General features: G+C 41.8%; 1 protein-coding gene across 1 annotated transcript in view; it reads right to left on the bottom strand.

The window, feature by feature from the left end:
- LOC147033445 (tripartite motif-containing protein 14-like) overlaps positions 1-11,123 on the bottom strand; it is a 36,125-nt gene extending 25,002 nt beyond the window's left edge. The window contains exons 1-2 of the mRNA XM_085871627.1: positions 10,874-11,123; positions 4,924-4,973 (exon numbers count right to left, since the gene is read on the bottom strand). The gene's annotated coding sequence lies outside the window, so the exon portion shown is untranslated. The remainder of the gene's footprint in view (positions 1-4,923; positions 4,974-10,873) is intronic.
- Positions 11,124-24,152: the final 13,029 nt, after the last annotated feature.

Below are 24,152 nucleotides of genomic sequence, written 5' to 3'. Positions count from 1 at the left end.
GATTTGGCAAAAGATTTGCAGAAGCAGTTTAATAGAAGGAAATGTATGGCGCTGTGGTTGTCTAAGAAAAAATGAAAATAGAGATTACATCATGCGAGGAGGAGACTTGGAGCATGCAACACAGGAGATGGATGTCGGGGTGGTAATAGGTATGGGAGGGAGGTGGTGGGGGAGGAGGGGAAAGCAGACAACTCAATGCCAGGCAGTTGTTAAAGCTGGTGGTGTTTTGGGTTTTATTCGTTGGGGGAAACTTATAAATCAAAAAAGATAGTGTTAACACTGCACAGGAATTTAACGAAGCTTCATCCAGAATATCGTGTTCAGTTTTTGTCAACACACCGGAGGAAGGACATATCTGCCATATAGAGTGCTTAGAGTTGTTTCTGGGGTTAACAGGTGCAGAAAAGATCATGATTTTGGATGGGGGATGACTTGAGAGTGTGGTGAACAGCTGTCTCGAAGACCTGGAGGGAAGAATGATATTGAAAGTCTGGAAAGTGGTTCCACAGGCATAGAAAAAGAGGAATAAATGAGTGGAGATAAGCAGTGATTCTACATCAAGGCAGTTTCACGAGGAGGGGGCTGCTGGTGGACTGCATGCGTCCAGCAAATACCACGGGATTGGGGGGGGAGCGGACAAAGTACAGAGAGGGCAGAGGGTGCAAGTCCAGAAATGAGGCAGAAGAAGACAGATAGACCACTGACCTGTCGGCAATGGCGATGAGAGGGGCCCGTCGACTCGGCTTCATTGCAAGAGATTCCAATGATATTGAAAGCCTTTGTTTCCATGGTATAAATGCTGAGAAGGATGTGAGGTAGGGATGCCAGTCCAGAGTGGAGAGCAGAAAGTCTTGTCGGTGGATAGGAGCTCAGGTGTGCTAAGGAAGGACTTTACACAAGGATGCCAAGTCGATGTTTGGCTTTGGAGGGCAATTTTGAAACGTGGTTTGCCCAAGAGAGATCGTGGCTGAGAGGGAGACCTAAGAGTTTGAGTGACTGAACCTCTTCGAGAGGGTTGTTGAGAAAGTAGATGGAAGAATTTGAAGTACGGTCCTTTCAGAGAGAGAGAGCGAGGGGGGAGAGTGAATGTGTGGGATTTCTCAGAATTGAAAGACATGTTCCAAGTGTTGACCAGTTTGTGATTTTGTCAAGGTCTGAGGAGAGGGAAGAGGCCTGTCTGTCAGAAAGATGAGTGATGTCATAACAGAGAGTGGTGTGATCAGAAAAGAGATAGATAGGATTTTCCAGAGAGTCAGTGAGATCATTTTGTGAAAATTAGGAATAATATGGGGCCGAGAACACTGCCTTGTGGTACTCCAGCCTTGACAGGGAGAGGAGAAGAAAGGATTCCCTTGGGAGCCACAGGTTGACGACAAGAGGGGAGGAAGTCAGTAATCCAAGAGTGAAGTTGGCCTTGGATTCATGAGGCCAAGAATTTTGAGAGCAAGGCAGGAAGCCAGACTGTAACAAAAGCACGAGATACACGACATTGGCAAAAGTATATGGACACCTGCTCATCCAACATCTTATTCCAAAATCATGGGCATTAATATGGAATTGGTCCCACCTTTGCTGCGATAACAACCTCCATTCTTCTGAGAAGGCTTACTACTAGATGTTGGAGCATTGCTGCGTGGATTTGCATCCATTCATCCACGGGAGCATTCGTCAGGTCGGATACTGATGTTGGGTGATTAGGTTTGGCTCACAGTCGGCATTCCAATTCATCCCAAACGTGTTCAATGGGATTGAGGTCAGGGCACTGTGCAGGCCAGTCAAGTTCTTCCACACCGATCTCGACAAACCATTTCTGCATGGATATCACTTTGTGCATGGGGGCATTGTCATGCTGAAACAGGAAAGGACCTTCCCCAAACTGTTGCCACAAAGTTGGAAGCACAGAATCGTCTAGAATGTCATTGTATGCTGTGGCGTTAAGATTTCCCTTCACTGAAACTAAGCTTAAACCATGAAAAACAGCCCCAGAACATTATTCCTCCTCCACCAAACTTTACAGTTGGCACTATGCATTTGGGCAGGTAGCGTTCTCCTGGCATCCACCAAACCCAGATTCGTCCGTCAGACTGCCAGATGGTGAAGTGTGATTCATCACTCCAGAGAATGTGTTTCCACCACTCCAGAGTCCAATGGTGGTGAGCTTTTCACCACTCCAGCCGACACTTGGCATTACGCATGGTGATCGTAGGCTTGTGTGCGGCTGCTCGGCCTTGATAACCCATTTCATGAAGCTCTCAAAGAACAGTGTTTGTGCTGACGTTGCTTCCAGAGGCAATTTGGAACTTGGTAGTGAGTAATGCAACCGAAGATAGACAATTTTTCCGAGCTACGTGCTTCAACACTTGGTAGTCCCATTCTGTGAGTTTGTGTGGCCTTCACTTCACGGTTAAGCTGTTGTTGCTGTTAGATATTTCCACTTCACAATAACCACACTTATCGTTGACTGGGGCAGTTTGAGCAGGGCAGGAATTTGACGAACTGACTTGTTGGAAAGGTGGCATCCTATGACGGTGGAACGTTGAAAGTTACTGAGCTCTTCAGTACGGCCCATTCTACAACCAATGTTTGTCTATGGAGATTGTATGACTGTGTGCTTGATTATATACACCTGTCAACAATGGGTGTGGCTGAAATAGCCGAATCCACTAATTAGAAGGGGTGTCCGCATACCTTTGGCCAGCTAATGCATGTCTAGAGAGATTGCACTAATCTCATCTCTGATATTGAGAGCCTCCATCCATTGTTTGGAGAGTAGAAGCAGCATGTCCAAGGTAGAGTGACCAGGTCTGAATCAGAATTTATGATCTGAGATGTGGCTGGTTTTTGTTTTTCTTTTTTTTGTATGGAATGTCGAGCTAACACAAAGAATGTACAACAAGGGGGGGGGGGGCAGGAGACAAGAGGGGTGGAAAAGGAAAGGACAAAATAGTGGGGAACAGAGACAGGAGATCTGTGGAAGTGAGAGGGATGGGGCAGGGTACACAAGGTAATCAAGATGGTCACTACAGGAACTTTCAGGTCCTTAAACGACAGAAACTTTCAGGAAGGAAAGCAGGGAATTTGAAGGACGTGGGTTTGGGGTGGATTAATGGGGGTCAAGAAGATCATGGTTTTGGATGGGGGAAGATAAGAGATGGTGGTTAATAGCGGTTTTGGAGACCTGGAGGGAAGAATGGGTTTGAAGAGAGTGTGGGAGTTTATTCCAAATACATGAACATAGAAAGAGTGAAGGTAAGCAGGGATTCTTGATTTTGGTAGTTTTACCAGAAGGGGGTTGCTGGTAGACCTTGAATGCCCTGTGGAAATATGGGGAGGGGGACATATCATAGACAGAGCAAGGAGGGTGGTGAGGCTGGAGAGGAAATGGTAGAAGATGAAAAGACCACCGACCCGCCTGCAGTGAGAGAGTGAGAGACCCAAAGGCTCAGCCTCAACACAAGAGATACCAATGATCATAAATGCCTTGGTTTCCACAGCGTGAATCCGAGAAAGGTAAGAGGCGGGAGCACCATCCCAGAGGGGAGAGCAGTACTCCATCAGATTGCAGACAAAAGCTTTGTATGTGGTCAGGAGCTCAGGTGTGCCAAGGAAGGACTTTGCACCATGGACAAAGTCCAGTTGGCGACTGGCTTTGGAGGCCAGCTTGGAAATGTGGCTTTCCCAGGAAAGATCATGGCAGATAGTGAGACCCACCCCCCATTGGGAATAATTTTATTGATGAAAGAGGTAACAACACCTGGGCTATCGGAGAAAAGGAATGATTTTAAATCAACTGTGATGATGGATTCCATGACCTTGCTGATGATTGGAAGTAAGGTAATTGGATGGCAGTTAAGGGGATCCATTTTTGCCCCTTTTTATGTAATGCTGTGATGTTGGCTGATTTCCAAGCCAATGGAAGATGACCTATGATAAATGACAGGGTAAAAAGGGCAGAGAGAGGGAGTGCAAGCACAGCAGAATGGGTTTTTAGGACACATGAGCTTATGTTGGCCGGTCCAGTTGCAAGAAACTTTTCCACCTTTTCAGGAGCAAAAGACACAGAATCCAGGAGTGAGAGAGAGTGAAAGTGAGAGTGAGAGTGAGAGAGAGATATCAGGGTCACAAGATTTTGAAGTAAACACAGAATTGAGGCATTTGGCCTTCTCACAAGCAGAGTTGGCTCTGGTGCCATTTAAAGTGAGGGAAGGCATGGAAGGGGAGCATACACCAGAGACAGACTTGACAAGGTGCCACCAGATTTTGGAAGAGGGAGTCAGGTTTGAAAGTTCATTCTTGATATTGGACAGATGTGTTCTGGTTCTTCGGAGAATAGACACACACTTGTTGCAGGCTTTGTGGAATGATCTGAGGTTGCCTTCATTTGGATTTTCCTTCCAGGAAGATAATGTTCACATCTGCCAGCTCCACCTTCATTGTTTGCATATCATCCCTTATTTCATCCCTCATTTCATCCCTCGGTTGGTTATGTCCTGCTTGCATATTCCCTTCCATTTTATCTATCATCTGTTTCAACATTTGCGACTTCCGGTTCTGGGTTTGCAGCAACGAAAGGTTTCTCTCAGGGGTCTCTGCCGACTTTCTCAAAGTTAAGTTTCCGGTCGTTATCTGTCCAGTTTTAGCTGTTTATTTTCTCACCTACATGTTGATGTGTGTTCCTAGTTTGGTTTGGTTTCAAAAATCGTGCTATTTTGGGAGTTTTTGTCGTCCTTGTCTTACCGGGTTCCTTGAGGCCCACCTGTCCTTCCCCCTCTTGGTGTACAAGCATTTTTATTTATATTCTCTCCATATTACCTTCAATTCCCATTTTCCCCACTTTCCCAACGCCCACCATAACTCCCAACTAAATCTGTTTCGTGTCTTAAATTCAAAAAAAAACAAACAACTACCTTCCTCCCTGCTTACCCATGAGTCCAGATTCTTCTTCTTCTTCTTTTTCTTCCTCCTTCCTCCTCCTGCCGGCACACCATCAACATTCTACTTGAGCTGACCCACTCGCGCCATTACCTTCACGATATATTCCTACAACCTTCCATTCCCGAATCTTACCTAATCTTCAAAAATCCATCAATAATTTTTTTTTCTTGTATCCTTTCTACTTTTCCACCTCCTGCAACCAGGTGTCTCTCTCCCCTCTTCCTGGTAAATTTCATCAATCCATCAGCTTCACTCTGCGTTTACAGTTCCAAATTCGCCATACACCTCCACGATTTTACTTCAAGCTTCCCTTTTCCGAATGTTACGCAATCCTTATTTAAAATAAATAAATAAATAAATTCGCTTTTGAATATACACCTCCCGAAGCCACGTGCTTCTCCCATAACCACATGATCTGTTTACACCTCCTGCGATTACCGATCCAAACTCACCATTCACCTCATGAGTTTTTCCACAACGTTTCCATGACCTAATCTGATGAAAACTCTCTCAAAAAATAATACTAATAATAACAATAATAAAAACGATCTCTTGTAATGCTTCAACTTCCTCTTGCACACGTGTAGTACTTCTCAAAGTTGCCCACCCCCAAGGTGTGGGTACCTCTCTCACCTGTCATGACACCTCAGCAAAAGCTTTCTGCGACGCATTGGGACTGACTCAATCGGTCATTTTCCCGACCCGGATCTCAACCAATGGTACTCTATCTCTTCTGGATCTGATTTTGACAAATTTCCCTGAAAATATCTGCTGTTCTTCCTCTGCTCCAGTCGGTTGTTCTGACCACGTGCTTCTCATGGTGGACATCTTTCTGGCTGTTATCAGAGAACCACCTCAGCGCCGTCGAGTCTGGCATTTCACTCAAGCTGAGTGGCAGGGTCTCCAAGCAGCCATCAGACTTCTAGACTGGTCACCCATCACTACTTTCTCCAACATCAACTCATCTTGGGAATTCTTTCAAAGAAACTTACTCTCCCTCATGCACAGATTTATCTCCTCTCATCTTCAGTTGTCCTGCCCTTCTGCCCACCCTTGGTTCACTGAAGCTTGTGGCGAGGCAGTTGTCCTGAAACAACTGGCCTTTGCCTCAGGGAAAGCAAACCCAACTGACGGTAAACTCAGTTCCTTCCATAAAACTCGAGACAAGTGTGTATCTACCCTCAGTGTGACAGAAAACATCTTTCTTAGCTCAAGTCTGAACTCTCAGACCTCTCTCCCTCCTGCAAATCCTGGTGGCATTTAAACAAATCTGTTTATGGTGTTTGTTCCCCCTCCATCCCCTTCCTGACCTCAAATGGCCGCACTGCTGATACCACACGTGAAAAGGCTGAATGCCTAAACTCGGTGTTTGCATCGAAATCTTGTGTCCAAAACCCATCGCTTTCTGTACCCACCCTACCCAGTTGCATCCAACTGTCCCTGGACTCTGTGTCCTTTTCGTCTGATAAAGTGGAGAGCTTCCTGTCAAACCTCGAATCTGATTCTGCAACCGGTCCAGACGGCATCAGCCCACGTGTCCTAAAAACCTGCTCCTCTGCTCTTGCTCACCCTCTGTCTGTTTCATTCACCCTCTCATTTGCTCAACGTCATCTGCCATCTGCTTGGAAATCAGCAAAAAATACTGCCCTGCACAAAGAAGGTGCAAAAACAGATCCCTGCAACTACAGACCAATCAGCCTTCTCCCAATCATCAGCAAGGTTATGGAATCCATCACCGTTTCAGACATTAAATCCTTCCTCTTCTCAAATGGCTTGATTTGCAATCATCAATTTGGTTTCAGACCAGGTCACTCTACCCTGGATATTCTGCATCAACTCTCCCAAAAATGGATGGAGGTCCCCAATGCTGGACATGACATCACAGCCATATCCCGAGTTGGCATATCATGTGCTTTCGACACAGTCTGGCACCCTGCCCTGCTCACCAAGCTCTCTTCCTATGGTATCCAAGGCCATCTCCACTCATTCCTCTCATGTCGCAGTCAACGTGTGGCCATAAATGGAGTTCTTTCATCCCCTCTTCCTGTCCAGGCTGGAGTTCCTCAAGGCAGCGTTCTGCGCCCTGTTCTTTTCTGATTTTCATTAATGATCTCTCGGACTCTCTGGAAAATCCTCTTTCTCTCTTTGCTGATGACTCCACCCTCTGCCGTTCCATCTGTCATTCCTCAGACTGGGAAGCAGCAGCTTCTTCGCTCACTGCAGATCTAGGTAAAATCACAAACTAATCTAACACGTGGAACATGTCTTTCAATCCGGACAAATCTCCCACTCTCACTTTGTCTCTCCGAAAGAACCGTTTGGAACCCCCCCACCCCCCTCCCCATCTACTTTCTCAACAATCCTCTGGAAGAAGTCCTTTCTGTCAAGCTTCTGGGTCTCACTATCTGCCATGATCTTTCCCAGGAAAGCCAGATTTCCAACCTGGCCTCCAAATCCTGTTGCAGACTGGGCATCCTCCATCGTGCAAAGTCCTTCCTTGGCCCACCTGAGCTCCTGACCACATACAAAGCTTTCGTCCACAGCCTAATGGAGTACTGCTCTTCCCTCTGGGCTGGTTCTCCTGCCTCCTACATTTCTCGACTTCACGCTGTGGAAACTAAGGTATTTCAGATCATTGGCATCTCCCATGATGAGGCTGAGTCTTTGGGCTTCTCACTCTCTCTCACCGCAGGCAGGTCAGTTGTCTTTCTGTCTTCTACCCTCTCCTCTCTGGTCTCGCCCCCCCCCCTGGTTTGTCTGTGATTTGTCCACACCATCTTTCCGCAGGGCACTCAAGGTCCGCCAACAACCCTCTTCTGGTAAAACTACCAAAATCACGAATCACTGCTCACCTTCACTCTTTCATTCCTATTTTCCCACCTTTGGAGTAAACTCCCTCACTTTGTTCAATCCCATGCTGCCCTCCAGGCCTTCAAAGCAGCTGTTCACCACCACCTCTTATCGTCCCCCATCCAAATCCTCGATCTTTTCTACCCCTGTTCATCCACCCCAAATCCACCTCCTTCAAATTCCCTGCTTTCCTTCCTGAAAGTCCCTGTAATATCCACCTTGTATACCCCATGTTCTCTGCCCCATCCCTCTCCCTTCCACAGATCTCCTCATGTCTCTGTTCCCCACTGTTTTGTCCTTCCCACTGCCACCCCTCTTGTCTCATGCCCCCCTCTCTGTGCGTTGTGTTAGCTCTCATATGAACCTCAACAAGGCATCCAAAAAAAATGCAAGTAATTTTAAAGCAACTGCCTCACTGCAGGATTCAGTGTACCAAGGATGGGAGGATGGGTGAGATAAATGAAGACGAGATGGGATGACTGCGCAGAAAACAGAGAAGGTTTCTGTGGAAGAATTCTCAGGCTGAATAAATATTTGCAGTGGAGGATTTCAGAGAACAATTCTGAAGAGAGGTGGCTGCTTGCAGTCCCTGCCAGTTTGCTTTGGTGAACTGCCAGACTCGCCTGTGCAAAGGCTGTTCTCTGAGAATGGCCAGAGAGATGTTGACCTTGACAAGCACATGATCAGATGAGTGACTTGGGGCAGAGGAGGAGCAAGATACATTGGCAGGGAAGTTTGCCATTTGGAGAAATCCGGGTGGGAAAGTTCACAGATTGATTCAGTCCCAAGGAGTCACAGAAGTCCTTTGTAGAAGTGCCATGGCTGGTGAGAGAGGTACCATCACCCAGCCAATGAGAATGGTGACAATTGAAATCACCATATATGAGGAAGAGTTGGGAGAGTGATTAAAAGTTGAACATAAGGCAGCTTGAAATGGAGGCCTTGGATGTTTGAGGTCCACACAGTTAAGGACGGGGGAGAGGAGCTGCTAATAGGACAAGGGGATGCGGAAAGGAGCAAGGAGAGGGTGCGGGGTGGGTAGAAGCCAGGGGGTGTTGAGATGAGGGTGAAGCCAGGAGCAGGGGTGAAGCTGTGAGGGGAGGGGTGACAGGGAAGGTGGGAGAGGGCAGGACGAGGTTGAAATTGAGACCGGTTCAGGATGAGCGGGGAGCAGAAGGGGGGTTGGTACTGACATGGAGGGGTTTGACACTATGAATGGACATGAAGGGGAAATTTTTGTCATGCATATAGCCTTTGCAAAATTGACGCCTCAGTATTCCCAAACTGGATTACCTGCAACAGGCATCATAGGTGAGGTGGTGGTGAGAGTGTTTTTGGTTGAAGGCATGGAGGAAAATTTGGCTGTAAATAAAAGAGGCTGGATGAACTAAGTGTTTTGGAGTGAGGAGGTTTTGGGAAATAAGCCTTGTCAAAGGGAAAAGGAAGAGATTTTGATGAAGAAGTAAAAATGAATGGGTTGTTCATGATGGATTCATAAGCAAAGTAAGGCACTTTAAGATATATTTTGGAAGATATATTTTTATATATATATATATATATATATATATATATATATATATATATATATATATATATATATATTATTTTTATATAGATATATATATATATATTTATATAAAGAAATATATATATTTTATATATATATATATATTTTTTATATATATATATATATTTTTAGATATATATATATATATCTATAGATATATATTTTTTATATTTATATATAAAGATATATATATATATATATATATATATATATATATATATATATATATATATATATATATATATATATATATATTTATATATAAATATATATATATTTTATATAAGATATATATTTTTATATATATATATATATATATATATATATATATATATATATATATATATCTTATATATAAATATATATATTTAATATATATTATAAAATAGATAAATTATAAAAAATAGGAAGAAGATATATATATGTATATATATATATATATATTTTTTTTTTACATATTTTTAAAATGTTGTGAAGTGGTTTTAAGGAAGAGAAACGTTTCATTAAGTTCAAGGATATTGCAAAGAAGGGATAGAAAAATGAATAAAGTTTAGAAAAAAAATTTTTGTTGGTTGGTGGGTTTTCTTGAGTTCCTGGGTGAATATTTTTGTTTTTTCTGGGTGAAGAAGGAGAGATATTTTGTTTTAATTTTTGAGGGAGTAGGGGAAAATGATTGAGCTTAGGGTTCAGTAGTAGCAACAAATGAAACAAATGGAGCTTTACTTGAGACGTTTTTACTTTACTTTACTTTACTTGGGAGTAAAGAGAGGAAAGTTAACACTATGACATGAAGATGGAGATATTTCACGCAGTTGGTAATTAATGCATGAAATAGTCTCCTTAAAAAAGGCTGTGACAGTATAATACAAGGGTGTAAAATATAAATCAACTTTATGAACCAACAAGAAAGAAGTGACAAAATTATTAAAATAAACACAAACAAGGAAAACCAGAAAAACCTGCTGTGTGACTCAAACAGTTGAACTCCACTGTCCCAAACATTTACACGCCCCAATCCTTTTTCCCCAACTAAGTATGAACCATCTTGTGCCATGAAACGGCTGTTCATCAATTCGGACACAGGTTTACACCCACAGAATATTGTCCCATGCTCTTTACACAGCATTCATGGTGCCCAAACAGATTCTTGGAAAGGGTTACACTAGATGGTTTGCCATTGCCTTCACAGCGTTGTTTGTCCATGCTCTATTCTTTTAAACACTGGGTGGCAAGCAAGGAAGCAGCACGAACCATTGTTAAACTCTTTGGTGCATTCGAATTGGTTTGAACCTCTGACCTCCCAGACTCAGAGCAAACACTACATGACGACACCAAGTCTGGTGATTTCCTACTTGGAGATGATTTTCTTAATACACTTGGAAAAAAAATTCTTTAAAAGGGTTATAATTATTTAATATATTCCCTCATTTGTAATTCAACAAACATGGTTATCAACATTTCAAAATAAAACAAAATTATATTATTTTTGACAATCCTGCAACAAAACCATTTTTACCTTACCTCTTGTGATGAAGCTGCTTTCAAACTGCACAGTGATCAGATAACTCGGAAGCAAAGCAGGTACAGTATGCCAGTTTTGTGACGTCACATAGGAACTCACTCTCTCTCTCTCTCTCTCTCTCTCTCTCTCTCTCTCTCTCTCTCTCTCTCTCTCTCTCTCTCTCTCTCTCTCTCTCTCTCTCTCTCTCTCTCTCTCTCTCTCTCTCTCTCTCTCTCCCGATTTTATCATTTGAAGACAATGATAAATTATAAAGAACAATGAGGGAAACGAAATGAACAAGGAGGCGAATCCTCTTCAAGGACACACCCTCCAACCACACCTTAAAATGGGACATGTCGATTTTACATTAAAATCACTAATCACCAACTACAGAATATATATGTAGTTAGCAGAGATAGGAAAGTGTATTTCATAAATAATAATTCAAAGTTGTATGTTAATCGTGGGAATGATAAAAGTATCTTTAATAAATAAGGAATTCAAAGTTGTGTGTTCAGAGTGGAGATGGTAAAAGTGTATTTAATAAATAAGTAATTCAAAGTTGGGTGTTGTTAGTGGAGATGATAAAAGTGTATTTCATAAATATGTAATTCAAAGTTGCGTGTTGGTAGTGGAGATGGTAAAAGTGTATTTCAAAAATAAGTAATTCAAAGTTGGGTGTTGTTAGTGGAGATGATAAAAGTGTATTTCATAAATATGTAATTCAAAGTTGCATGTTGGTAGTGGAGATGGTAAAAGTGTATTTCATAAATAAGTAATTCAAAGTTGGGTGTTGTTAGTGGAGATGATAAAAGTGTATTTAATAAATATGTAATTCAAAGTTGCGTGTTGGTAGTGGAGATGATAAAAGTGTATTTAATAAATAAGTAATTCAAAGTTGTGTGTTGGTAGTGGTGATGATAAAAGTGTATTTAATAAATAAGTAATTCAAAGTTGTGTTTTGGTCGTGGAGATGATAAAAGTGTATTGAATAAATCAGGAATTCAAAGTTGTGTGTTGGTAGTGGAGATGATAAAAGTGTATTTAATAAATAAGTAATTCAAAGTTGTGTGTTTGTAGTGGAGATGATAAAAGTGTATTTAATAAATTAGGAATTCAAAGTTGTCTGTTGGTAGTGGAGATGATAAAAGTGTATTTAATAAATAAATAATTCAAAGTTGTGTGTTGGTAGTGGAGATGATAAAAGTGTATTTAATAAATAAGTAATTCAAAGTTGTGTGCTGGTAGTGGAGATGATAAAGTGTATTTAATAAATAAGTAATTCAAAGTTGCATGGTGGTTGTGGAGATGATAAAAGTGTATTTAATAAATAAGTAATTCAAAGTTGGGTGTTGGTAGTGGTGATGATAAAAGTGTATTGAATAAATCAGTAATTCAAAGTTGTATGTTGGTAGTGGAGATGATAAAATTGTATTTAATAAATAAGTAATTCAAAGTTGTGTGTTGGTAGTGGAGATGATAAAAGTGTATTGAATAAATCAGTAATTCAAAGTTGTGTGTTGGTAGTGGAGATGGTAAAAGTGTATTTAATAAATAAGTAATTCAAAGTTGGGTGTTGTTAGTGGAGATGATAAAAGTGTATTTAATAAATATATAATTCAAAGTTGTGTGTTGGTAGTGGAGATGATAAAAGTGTATTTAATAAATAAGTAATTCAAAGTTGTGTGTTGGTCGTGGTGATGATAAAAGTGTATTTAATAAATAAGTAATTCAAAGTTGTGTGTTGGTAGTGGAGATGATAAAAGTGTATTTAATAAATTAGGAATTCAAAGTTGTGTGTTGGTAGTGGAGATGATAAAAGTGTATTGAATAAATCATTAATTCAAAGTTCTGTGTTGGGAGTGGAGATGGTAAAAGTGTATTTAATAAATAAGTAATTCAAAGTTGGGTGTTGTTAGTGGAGATGATAAAAGTGTATTTAATAAATAAGTAATTCAAAGTTGTGTGTTGGTAGTGGTGATGATAAAAGTGTATTTAATAAATAAGTAATTCAAAGTTGTGTGTTGGTAGTGGAGATTAAAAAGTGTAGTTAATAAATTAGGAATTCAAAGTTGTGTGTTGGTAGTGGAGATGATAAAAGTGTATTTAATAAATAAGTAATTCAAAGTTTTGTGTTGGTAGTGGAGATGATAAAAGTGTATTTAATAAATAAGTAATTCAAAGTTGTGTGTTGGTAGTGGAGATTATAAAAGTGTATTTCATAAATATATAATTCAAAGTTGTGTGTTGGTAGTGGAGATGATAAAAGTGTATTTAATAAATAAGTAATTCAAAGTTGTGTGTTGGTTGTGGAGATTATAAAAGTGTATTTAATAAATTAGGAATCCAAAGTTGTGTGTTGGTAGTGGAGATGATAAAAGTGTATTTAATAAATTAGGAATTCAAAGTTGTGTGTTGGTAGTGGAGATGATAAAAGTGTATTTAATAAATTAGGAATTCAAAGTTGTGTGTTGGTAGTGGAGATGATAAAAGTGTATTTCATAAATAAGTAATTCAAAGTTGTGTGCTGGTAGTGGAGATGATAAAGTGTATTTAATAAATAAGTAATTCAAAGTTGCATGGTGGTTGTGGAGATGATAAAAGTGTATTTAATAAATAAGTAATTCAAAGTTGTGTGCTGGTAGTGGAGATGATAAAAGTGTATTTAATAAATAAGTAATTCAAAATTGTGTGCTGATAGTGGAGATGATAAAAGTGTATTTAATAAATAAGTAATTCAAAGTTGCGTGTTGGTAGTGGAGATGATAAAAGTGTATTTAATAAATAAGGAATTCAATGTTGTGTGTTCGGAGTGGAGTGGAACACTTGTGTAAATTCCACATCATCGTTTGAAGTTGTTTTCCCTGTCTAAAGTAACAAAGATGGAGAAATGATGGTTGGACGTCAATATTTTCATTCCTCTCTTTTGTCAATCTCACTCTCAGCTTAACCTGAACGATTCTCTTGAACGTCGCCGATTTTATCATTTAAAGATCGTGATAATTTAGAAGATACAACGAGGGAAAATATAATGAAAAAGAAAAAGAGCAATCAGAGATTTCAGTCCCTCGCCAGGACTTGGTTTGTGTGGTGTGTTGTGTGGTGTTTGTGTAGTTTTGTGTCGTGTATTTTTTGTGGCGTTTGTGTACTGGTGTGTTTCGTAATTAATAAGAGACATAATTAAAACTGCAACTTTATAAATTCTGGAAGTGATGACTGGTTCAGCCATTTCAGTGAAGAAGATTTTTGAAGGTTCTTTTTTAAAAAAGAACAATATGGCTGCTAAATCAGGTGACCAACTACATCATCAAAAATTATTTGTGGACCATTTTATCCCAAGATGACACTCAAAATGTCTCATACTGATCGGACATAGCGTTCTACATGTGCAATTATGACGGCCTAACGAAGGCACCTATGACATCATGAAAAATCACTCATTCCCCATGAGGAGTACTTGCTATGTGCAAAGTTTCATTTTTTTTTTTCCTTTGCATGGTTTCAGAGATAAAGAGGTCCAAATTTTTTCCGTTTTTCCAATATGGCTGTCATAAGACGTGACCTATGACGTCATAATTTTCATAAAACTTTCTGAATGAGTAGTTGCATCAATTGTGAAAACTAGTACATGCCTGTCCGTGCAACCCCCCCCCCCTCAAAAAAAAAACTTTCAAACCACGTGCCAGAAACAACCACACAGGCCGTTCCTTCACTCTCGTAAACGACAACTGGATTGAGGCATTGTGTTTATCAATAAATGCGCATAAGAAATTGAGAAATTATAGATACATACAGTAAGTCATCATTATCCGGAAGTCCGTACGTTGTAACCCGTAATGGGGAACACGGCTGAGGATCTCTTCCCCATCGGCGACGCCTACGCAGCAACGTGTCCTTTCATTGGTTTGGTAAATAAATGGCCATAACTTGGGACCCACTTGTCCGATTAATATCAAACCTTGAAAAGGCACATACTCAGGTCCCCAGCAATATACCTGGCAAGTTTCAATTAGATCGGACCAGTGGTTGTCGAGAAATAGCGGTCACAGACACACACACACACACACACACACACACACACACATACACACACACACACACGGGAAAAGTGGCACACCTCGTGTCATGAACATGCATGTAATAATGGACGCAGTCCCATGCAGTGAAGGAAATCTGATGGGCCCGAAGGATTAACGACCAGAGACGGATCAAATGTGCCCAATTAAATAATGCGCGAATGGAGCGAAAACAGAGAGGGATGCCACCGTACCGAACAGCCGTGGGGCCGAAAATAAGACCAATGGGGTTAAGGAGAGATTGCCAAATTGATGTTTGGTGAAGTGGAGGTAACGGACCGATGGTATGGAAGAGGAAATATTGAAATTAGCAAAGCGTTTGAATGGACCAATGGGGAGAAGGGGGAATGATTGAAAGTAGTTTAGGGGAAGGGAGGAAAACATCACACTGGGTAAATACAAACTAACCAACGCATGTCCCCCAAACAACCCCTCGACAAGGGGCTAAGGACTATCTACACAAAGACTAATGAAATAACTAATCGTTGGGTCTCCTATATGTCCATGTATGGTCTCCCCCTGGGGTAAGTTTCCAAAACCATAACAAGATATTTCAAACCACAAATGATACAACGAAACTCTTTGGGTAATTGTGATACAGAAATTCATAAAGTTATTGCACACCATCAATACACTTCAATTTGAGCTTCGTTTGTCATGTGCAGGACATCAATGTGGAACACGAGTTCTAGCCATGTTCGGCTCAGCATGTATGTGTCCACCAGTGTGCATGCGGCTGTGATCCAAGAACGAAATTATTGCAGGTTTGCCACCTTGATGTTGTCGCCAATATCTTTGACAAACCCCCACAAAAAAATAATCAAGGGAGGGTTATGTCTGGTGATTGCGGGGGCCAGGCAGTTGGTCCATCTTGGCCAATCCAGCGACCTGGAAATTTTTAATTGAGGATGGCTCGGACAACTAAAGCCTAATGAGGGAGAACGCCGCCATGTTTTAAAATGATATTTGGTTTCAGGTCTTCAATCTGTGGAAAGGCTAACCCTTCGAACATGTTCATGTAAATTGTTGACATCACTGTATCCTTCGTAAAGAAAAAGGATGCCCCAAGCGGTCATGGAGAAGGCCACACCACACATTGACCATTGGACTGTCACGTATGTGTTCATGATCAAGTGGGGATTTTCACAGATCCAGATCCTCACATTGTGCCAGTTAACCTTCACCAATACATGAAAGTAAGCTTTGTCTGTGAACATGACCTTTTGAACATTAACATAACCGTTTGTGAACATGTTTGGCCACTTGCACATATTTTGGAGCCGACACCACATCGCACCCTGTAAGTCACTGGTGTACCAGAATAACCCCTGTCGGATCCAACCGCAAACCCATGAACCCACAGAGGTTGCCTCACACACCATGGAGCCTAACCCCTCTCACCTGCTCGTCACGGTGACAGTCTCTTTCCGCTGGAACAAAGAGACATTCACACCGACGTGATGCTCCTACAGGCCATTACCAATTTTATCAACGCATGCAATTACTTCATTATGATCTTCTTGCATTTTTTTCCATTAATTTTTCATGACTTGTATTCAATCGTTCACCAATTTTATCCATTGGTTCCATGAACTTTCCGAACATGGCCTGGATGGTCATCACATCCGCTTCCTGGCTCGATAGATCAGGAATAGGGGATTCCACCCTTACACTAATCACTGCCCTCACTGTCGACACGCTTCCTTCACCCTCGCTGCTTCCTCGTGCCGCTATATTCTGCACATCCGCAATTTGTGCAGCGGCATTCTTCCTTCCAATGCACGCCAAGGAAATTCAAAATATATATATATATATTTTTTGAGATTTTTGTCATTGATCTATAAAAAAAATACCCCATAATGACAAAGTGAAAACGTGTTTTTAGAAATCTTTACTAATTATTAATCTCCGCCATCTTCGAAGATGGATGGAGGTTACTGTTTTCACCCCTTTCTGTTTGTTTGTTTGTTTGTTTGTTTGTTTGTTTGTTTGTGAACACTATTATGGAAAAACTGCTCGACGGATTTCGACAAAACTTGGTGGGGGGAGGGGTTAGGTATGGTCCAAGGATCATGCCATTAAATTTTGGACTTGATCCCGCCCCCCCCAAAAAAAATTTTTAGAGAAAAAAATTTTTTTTTTTGCATTTCTACATGTTTTAAGTGATTTCCAACCCCCCCCCCCCAAAAAAAAATTTTTTTTACCCCCCCAAAAAGAATTTTTTTTTGCATTTCTACATGTTTTAAGTGATTTCCAACCCCCCCCCCAAAAAAAATTGTTACCCCCCCAAAAAAAAATTGTTCGAGAATTTTTTTTTTGCATTTCTACATGTTTTAAGTGATTTCCAACCCCCGTCCCCCAAAAAAATTGTTACCCCCACCCAAAAAAAAAATAGAGAAAAGTTTTTTTTTTGCATTTCTACACATTTTGGGATATCCAACCCCCTCCCCCCCAAAAAAAATAGTTTGAGAAAAAAATGTTTTTTTGCAGTTTTTACATGTTTTAAGTGATTTACAACCCCCCCCAAAAAAATTGTTACCCCCCCCCCCAAAAAAATTTTTTTACCCCCCAAAAAGAATTTTTTTTTGCATTTCTACATGTTTTAAGTGATTTCCAAACCCCCCCCCCCAAAAAAAAAAAATTGTTATTGATGTATTCTTGTTGCAGTATAGAAATGCTGTCCATCCGACTACTGATGACGCACCTGCCATGCGTCTGTATGGATGAGCATTGAGGTCTAGACTGGATTTGCTGTGTCCTGGGGCGGTGTCACGTGCGGCACTGGTGCGCAGTTTTGATGTGGGACAGCGGATGATGGTGCGTGATTATTACCACAATTGCAAATGGGTGCCGGCCGTGGTTTCCGTGATACTCGAACCGGCCAATTGCTTGTTTAGGACTGATGATGGGAAGGTGTGGAAGCGGCACGTTGATCAAATGCATGATCGCTGTTCAGCGTCACCTCCCATGCCGAGTGACATGGAGCCCCCACCTCTGATGTCACTGGGGCCAGATGTTGAATCGCCAACTCCAGACGTGCCAGCGCCCATGGGGCTAGCGGACTCGGGGTGTTTACCTGAATCAGTCCTGGCCGAGGGAACCGAACAAGCTTGGCGGCCAGGGCTCTTGATGTTACAAATGGAGCGAGTCCCACTGGAATGTTACCTCGACCGAGCCAGGAGGCATCTGAGCCTGTGCCGTCTGGCGGCCCTGTCTTCCGGGGTGGATCAGGAAAAGGCTGCGGTACTTGGAGCATTTTGTCGGTTGATTTCTGCCATTTAGAAGGGGAGGAGTGTGCTGTATGGGGGTTGGATGCTTGTAGTCACGTGGTTGGGTTTTATATCATGACTTGCCCGCTCGGGGTTTCCGCAGTGTACGCTCGCACATGCAATAAAGCAGAGTTGCCACTTGCTCTAGTGTCTGTCTGTCTGTCTGTCTTCTTCGGACACAACAGTAAGGGTTCCGAGAGTGAAGGATTCGATGGTGTTCAACTGGTTTCTTTATTCAAAACCACCAAACACGAGGCTCGTTCTCCTTTCAACCCTCTTCAGGTTACCTCGTTTACAGAAACACCTCTTCTCTTCTGCCCCCCCCCACCTCCTCCTCGAACCTCCCTGAACCTCCAATATAAACACAGCACCCCCATATTCCCTCCCCCCCTAATTTAACCAAATTAATTCCCTAAATCTGTGGATATCAATGTTTAGTGTATATCATTAACTCAAGAGATAAAATGTAACGATGTAATGACAATTAATTAACCATGAAACATCTCGTTCAGTGATCTTCACGATGTTTTTTTTTTTTCGATGAGACGTCTGTGTGAGAGCACCGTCACACCGCCTGCAGAACTCCAAACTGGCTGGTCCGAGGCCCTACCTCCAAAATCAGGGTGGAGGGACAAAATGGGGGATGAGGGGTTTGGCAGGACACGCAGGGTGGACATGATGGACACAGAAAACCGTCGTGAAGGTTTTTTTTTTTTTTGTCTTTAGTTTGTGGAGAGCTGTATTGTCCATGCTGGAGTAACGGCCTTGTACGTGGGGGTGGGACGAGCAGTGCTCTTAGGGGCGTGGTTTAACGTGAGTATGCAGGTACAGTAATTACAAGTCATTGTCTTCATCTTCAGAGCTGACTTTCAAATCTTGTGCAGCTACTTCTGAAGCGTTTTGGAATCTGAAGGATAAACCGATGTGTTTTTATTTTTTTTATTTTGTTAAAGAGAAGAGCGAGTGCATGATCATTGTTCACACTCGTTCAAAACTTGTAATTTTTGTTGTTTTAAAAGTGTGTTTGAGATGTTATATTTACATCTGAGTGTGTGTGCTTCATCATTGATAGCTTGTGTTGGGAATATTAAGTATTTAACGAACATAAACACATTTTGTATATTCCATATTTAAATCACCTGTCCACGTGACAAACAGGTTATATTTTAATATTTTTTTACATTTCTGTTCTCCCTGCTTTGCTCGGTACAAGTTTCAAAGTCTCGCCCATCTGACACTTTACGGTACTTTGTCCTTGAGATGGTTCCTCGCGCACACTCCTAAAAGGGAGATTCTGTCAATGTGAATACACTATGTTTCATAATAACATGCATTTGATATATTTCAGAAAACAAAAGTCAAATTATATATTTTCTGATGAGCTATGGTGTTTCCATGTTGTAATAACAAGTGTAAATTTAACTTCACTCCTTACCTCATGAACCTTTGCACCTCATTTCAAACACTTGCCCTGACGTTTGTTCTATCCAGAGAGGCACGATGTGTAATTTGAAGAAAAATACTAAATGTCACCGTGTGCTGTTTTTTTTATTTTATTTTTTTTAAACAACATACTCCACTTCCAATTCTGTCAATTTATTCACCCAGGTCAGAGTTCAGTGGATCATAGAGAATATGTCACACAATCATGGCACTCACTGTTTCCTGGGAATTGTGAGTCACGAACCATTTCCATCAATACGTGAGACACACAAACTGATTTCTGAAGGTCTGCCCTTTGGATATCCGATCATACACAGCAAGCGGCTGCTGTTCTGTGTTGACGTGCTCTGGAAGGACATCGTCCGTGTCATCTCGACAGTCTTGTTCGGTGACCAGCTTCCACAGTAGTTTCATCTGCTCACTCTTGTTCTTCAATATTTTATCCAGTTTCATCAACAAACTCACTTGAAAAATCTGTTGTGATGATGAATCTGAAACACCATGTTCCAAGTTTTTAAAAATATCACAACAAGATGTGGAAATAATTTGGCCGTGTCGTCAGGCCAACGGGATGTTGTGATTAACGAGCACTCCCGACAATACAATTAGCCAAATATGATAATTATTATACTTTAGAGTTTTACAACTTTATAAACTCATTAACACTACAATAAACTTGTCAAATTAAAATACATGTTGCCTTTAACTTTCTCCAACAAAGATTTGTTTTTCAAATATTCTTCATTATTAAGACGAGCAGAGTAGTACCCGCCCTACGGGCGGTCATTATGACCCATGAAATGAAAAGCACAAAAAAAAAATGCACAATGCAAACTATTTCGTGTTGCCTCCAATTATTGTTTTATTTATTCTTTGGATTGATCTTCTTATTGATTATTATTATTGATTGATCTTAGGTTTTTATAAGACTTCAGGGTATACTACATTGTTAATGAGAGTATTTCCTGATGCCCGAGGATTTGCATGAATTTTGATATCGCCACTATTTCCCACTCTACTCATGGTGACATAGAGCTGGCCATGGCTGAAAAAGTCACTTTTAAAATATAGTCCAACTTTTTTCAATGTTTGTCCCTGGGCCTTATTCGCGGTCATACTAAAACACAGACGGACAGGAAATTGTTTTCTTTGCATTTGGAATGGAAATAGGTCCTCTGATGGTACTATTGGTATCCGAGGGATGAAGAGTCCATTCCCAGTATGGGGTCCGGTCGATAGTCATGCATCTATGATGCTCGGAAGTAGGTTGTGCACGATATATCGGCTTCCATTACAATGTCTGTTTTTTGGGTCAAAGATCCATAGTAACATCATTGGTGCTCATTTTCAACCGTAATTTATGAGGCGGCATTCCAGATGCAGAGATAGAGTTCAGAAACTCACATGGATATCGATGCGCGTTCTCAACATCAATGATTGTCACTACTCAAATAAATTTTTTCCTTGCCTGGAAATTCATGAAGTATGATTGTATTTATTTCTGTGACGGCATCATTGGTTGGGCACAGTATAGTCCTTCTACACAGCCATGTAGGATCTCGATAGCGATGAGTGAGGTCATCGAAAATGAAATCGATGAGAGATTTTATATTTTGCAGGAAGTACTTTTCCTCGATTTGCACTTTGAATTTGCCGACATGTGAGAGGATAGGTAGTCGACCCTCGCCAATCTGAAGGAGAGTATTAGCGAATTCATTATCGAAGCCGGCATTTTGAACTCGCATATTTACCGTCAAATGATAAACATGGACGTGTTTCCAAAACACAGTTTGCTTAATTGTGGCTCGAATAGTGTGTGCCCGTCTGCCACGTCTGATCACTGGAAGTATCTGCCGCCAGTCTCCAGAGAAAATAATGGTTATACCGCCGAATGGCTTATCGACTCCTCGGACATCTCGGAATGTTCTGTCAGCTGCTTCGACAATACGTCTATCACACATAGAAACCTCATCAATAACTAAGAGATGACATTTCTGAATAAGTACACCAGTACTGTCCCGTTTAGTGATGCTACATACGGAATTTTCCTTGATTGATAATGGCACCTTACACCGCGAATGAAGAGTACGGCCATAAGGGAGCAGTGTCGCCGCTATTCCGCTCATCGCCGTGGTGAGAGCAACCTTACCTTCAGATTTGACTTGAGCTAAGAGTAACTTCAGCAAGCAGGTTTACCCCCTGGGGCATCTACACTGAATAGCTGACCCTGGTTAAAATCCACAGAGTCCATAACAGCGCTTGAGATGATTCGTTGTTCGTTATTCAGTAACGGCATGTTCGAAGAGACGTAGTCGTTTTGTTCCTGAACATCATAGTTAGTTTCCTCACTCACAACTTGGATTGGTTCCAATTGCTCCACTATTACTGGATCAGGCTGTTGAATGTGGAAGTCCTTTTTCAATACCTAATCCATGCCGAACAAAAATCTGTATCAACAGTGTTGTGGATCATAGGCTCTGTTGGTTCATTTACACCATATTTATGAAGAAGGTCTTCCATGAGAAGAAGCTTGTGTTTATTCCAAAATTCATTTGGATTTGATGGTCGGACAAAGATTAGTATATTGGCGAACACCTCACGAAGAGTTGAACCGAACCTGACAGAGGCAGCTTCCTCCATTGCTTTGTCAACTTCTGAGTCATCTAATAACCCCAAGGCAAGGCAGGCAAATTGATAGGTTGGATAAACTACTCCGTTGTAAGTACGAAGGTCTTCAGAAGATGTGGGTCGAGCAACTATGTGTAATAACATCCGCAAATAGAACTCGTTCTGTTTGGTGGAGAGGTTGATAACCGGAATGCGACCAATCGTGTCCGAGTAAACCTTTTGATGATCACTATTTCGATTTAGTTTGAAAAACTCTCAACTTTGTCTTTGGCGAGCCATTGGATAGAAGAGTGTTTACTTCACCAGGCTGGAATAGCATGGTCTGTTCATTGTCCAGATGGTTGTATTTGTTGAATGGGAAACTTGTACAGTTTCAGCAGGCTTCAGATGCACTGATGCACCGAGCGAGCATCCACAAAACGTTCAAATTCATCAGTGGTGATGTCCTTCTCCTGTCCATTGGCCAATCTGATAGTCACGCGATCACTTCCTTTTGTTACATATTTGTAGATGTACTTTACACTGGATACGGAATTGACGATTTCTACGTTTATGTGAGCTGAGTATTTAAGAGACACGGGTTGAAAGGGACGACCCAGCTATTGTCAATGATGACGTCTTGACCTCTTATTTTCTTAAGTATGTGTCTGACCGCCGTCATCGGGGGATCGCCGTCGATACGTGGGGGTTAAGTAGATTCTAACACTGTAGTACGGTCCACAAACCGCTTTGGGAAGTCTTTTTTTTGCAATGTCGGTGGTCTCGTTGACCCGCCATGCATGGAGAGACTTGGTTTAATTCCCCGCATGGACCGTGGATATTATTACGGGCGATTATATCATATAATATTGGTTTGGTTTGAGGATCAGGAATTTCTGCGCCCACAATCTGGTCAATATCATCTGGTTCACGTTAGGCCATCAGCCATGGCTCAGAAAGTGCCTGAAAATCAAGTTTCGTTCCACCCATGGGGGGGGGGGGGGAGAGGGGGTAGACAAAACCTTGATAATATGATAGTATATATCCAAATACATACGTATCCAAAAGTTCTCCACTCAAATAGCTGCAGTTATTGTGTATTTTCATCTTGAAAATCGATGCATTCGCCGCGCTCTCTCATTTGAATTTTCTCCACACGGGTCACGTGACGCCTCGACAGCCAATAGACGCTCCCCCCGTGTATTATTCACCAGGACAATGGAGCGAACAAAGAAGTCAAACGTTTTACGTCTGTAAGATGGGAAAAATGGAGAGAAAGTGTCAACAAATTGCTCGTCTTACACGGTCACGGATTTCGCCGACCTCGGAAGGATGACCGGCTGAGTGTGTAGCCTGGTGTTGGCTCAGTGGTGAGGTTGGCGACTTGGGATCCTAGGGTCCTGTGTAGTGGTTAGGGTGGTGGCTTGGGATCCAAGGGTCCTGAGTAGTGGTTAGGGTGGCGGCTTGGGATCCTTGGGTCCTGAGTAGTGGTTAGGGTGGTGGCTTGGGATCCTAGGGTCCTGAGTAGTTGTTAGTGTGGCGGCTTGGGATCCTAGGGTCCTGAGTAGTGGTTAGGGTGGCGGCTTGGGATCCTAGGGTCCTGAGTAGTGGTTAGGGTGGCGGCTTGGGATCCTAGGGTCCTGAGTAGTGGTTAGGGTGACGGCTTGGAATCCTAGGGTCCTGAGTAGTGGTTAGGGTGGCGGCTTGGGATCCTAGGGTCCTGAGTAGTGGTTAGGGTAGTGGCTTGGGATCCTCGGGTCCTGAGTAGTGGTTAGGGTGGTGGCTTGGGATTCTAGTGTCCTGAGTAGTGGTTAGGGTGACGGCTTGGGATCCTAGGGTCCTGAGTAGTGGTTAGGGTGGCGGCTTGGGATCCTAGCGTCCTGAGTAGTGGTTAGGGTGGTGGC

Source organism: Eptatretus burgeri, chromosome 2 (assembly GCF_056783735.1).
Source record: "Eptatretus burgeri isolate ZD-2024b chromosome 2, Ebu_testis_v1, whole genome shotgun sequence".
Lineage (NCBI taxonomy): Eukaryota > Metazoa > Chordata > Myxini > Myxiniformes > Myxinidae > Eptatretus > Eptatretus burgeri.
This window is presented reverse-complemented; position numbering and strand designations above follow the sequence as displayed.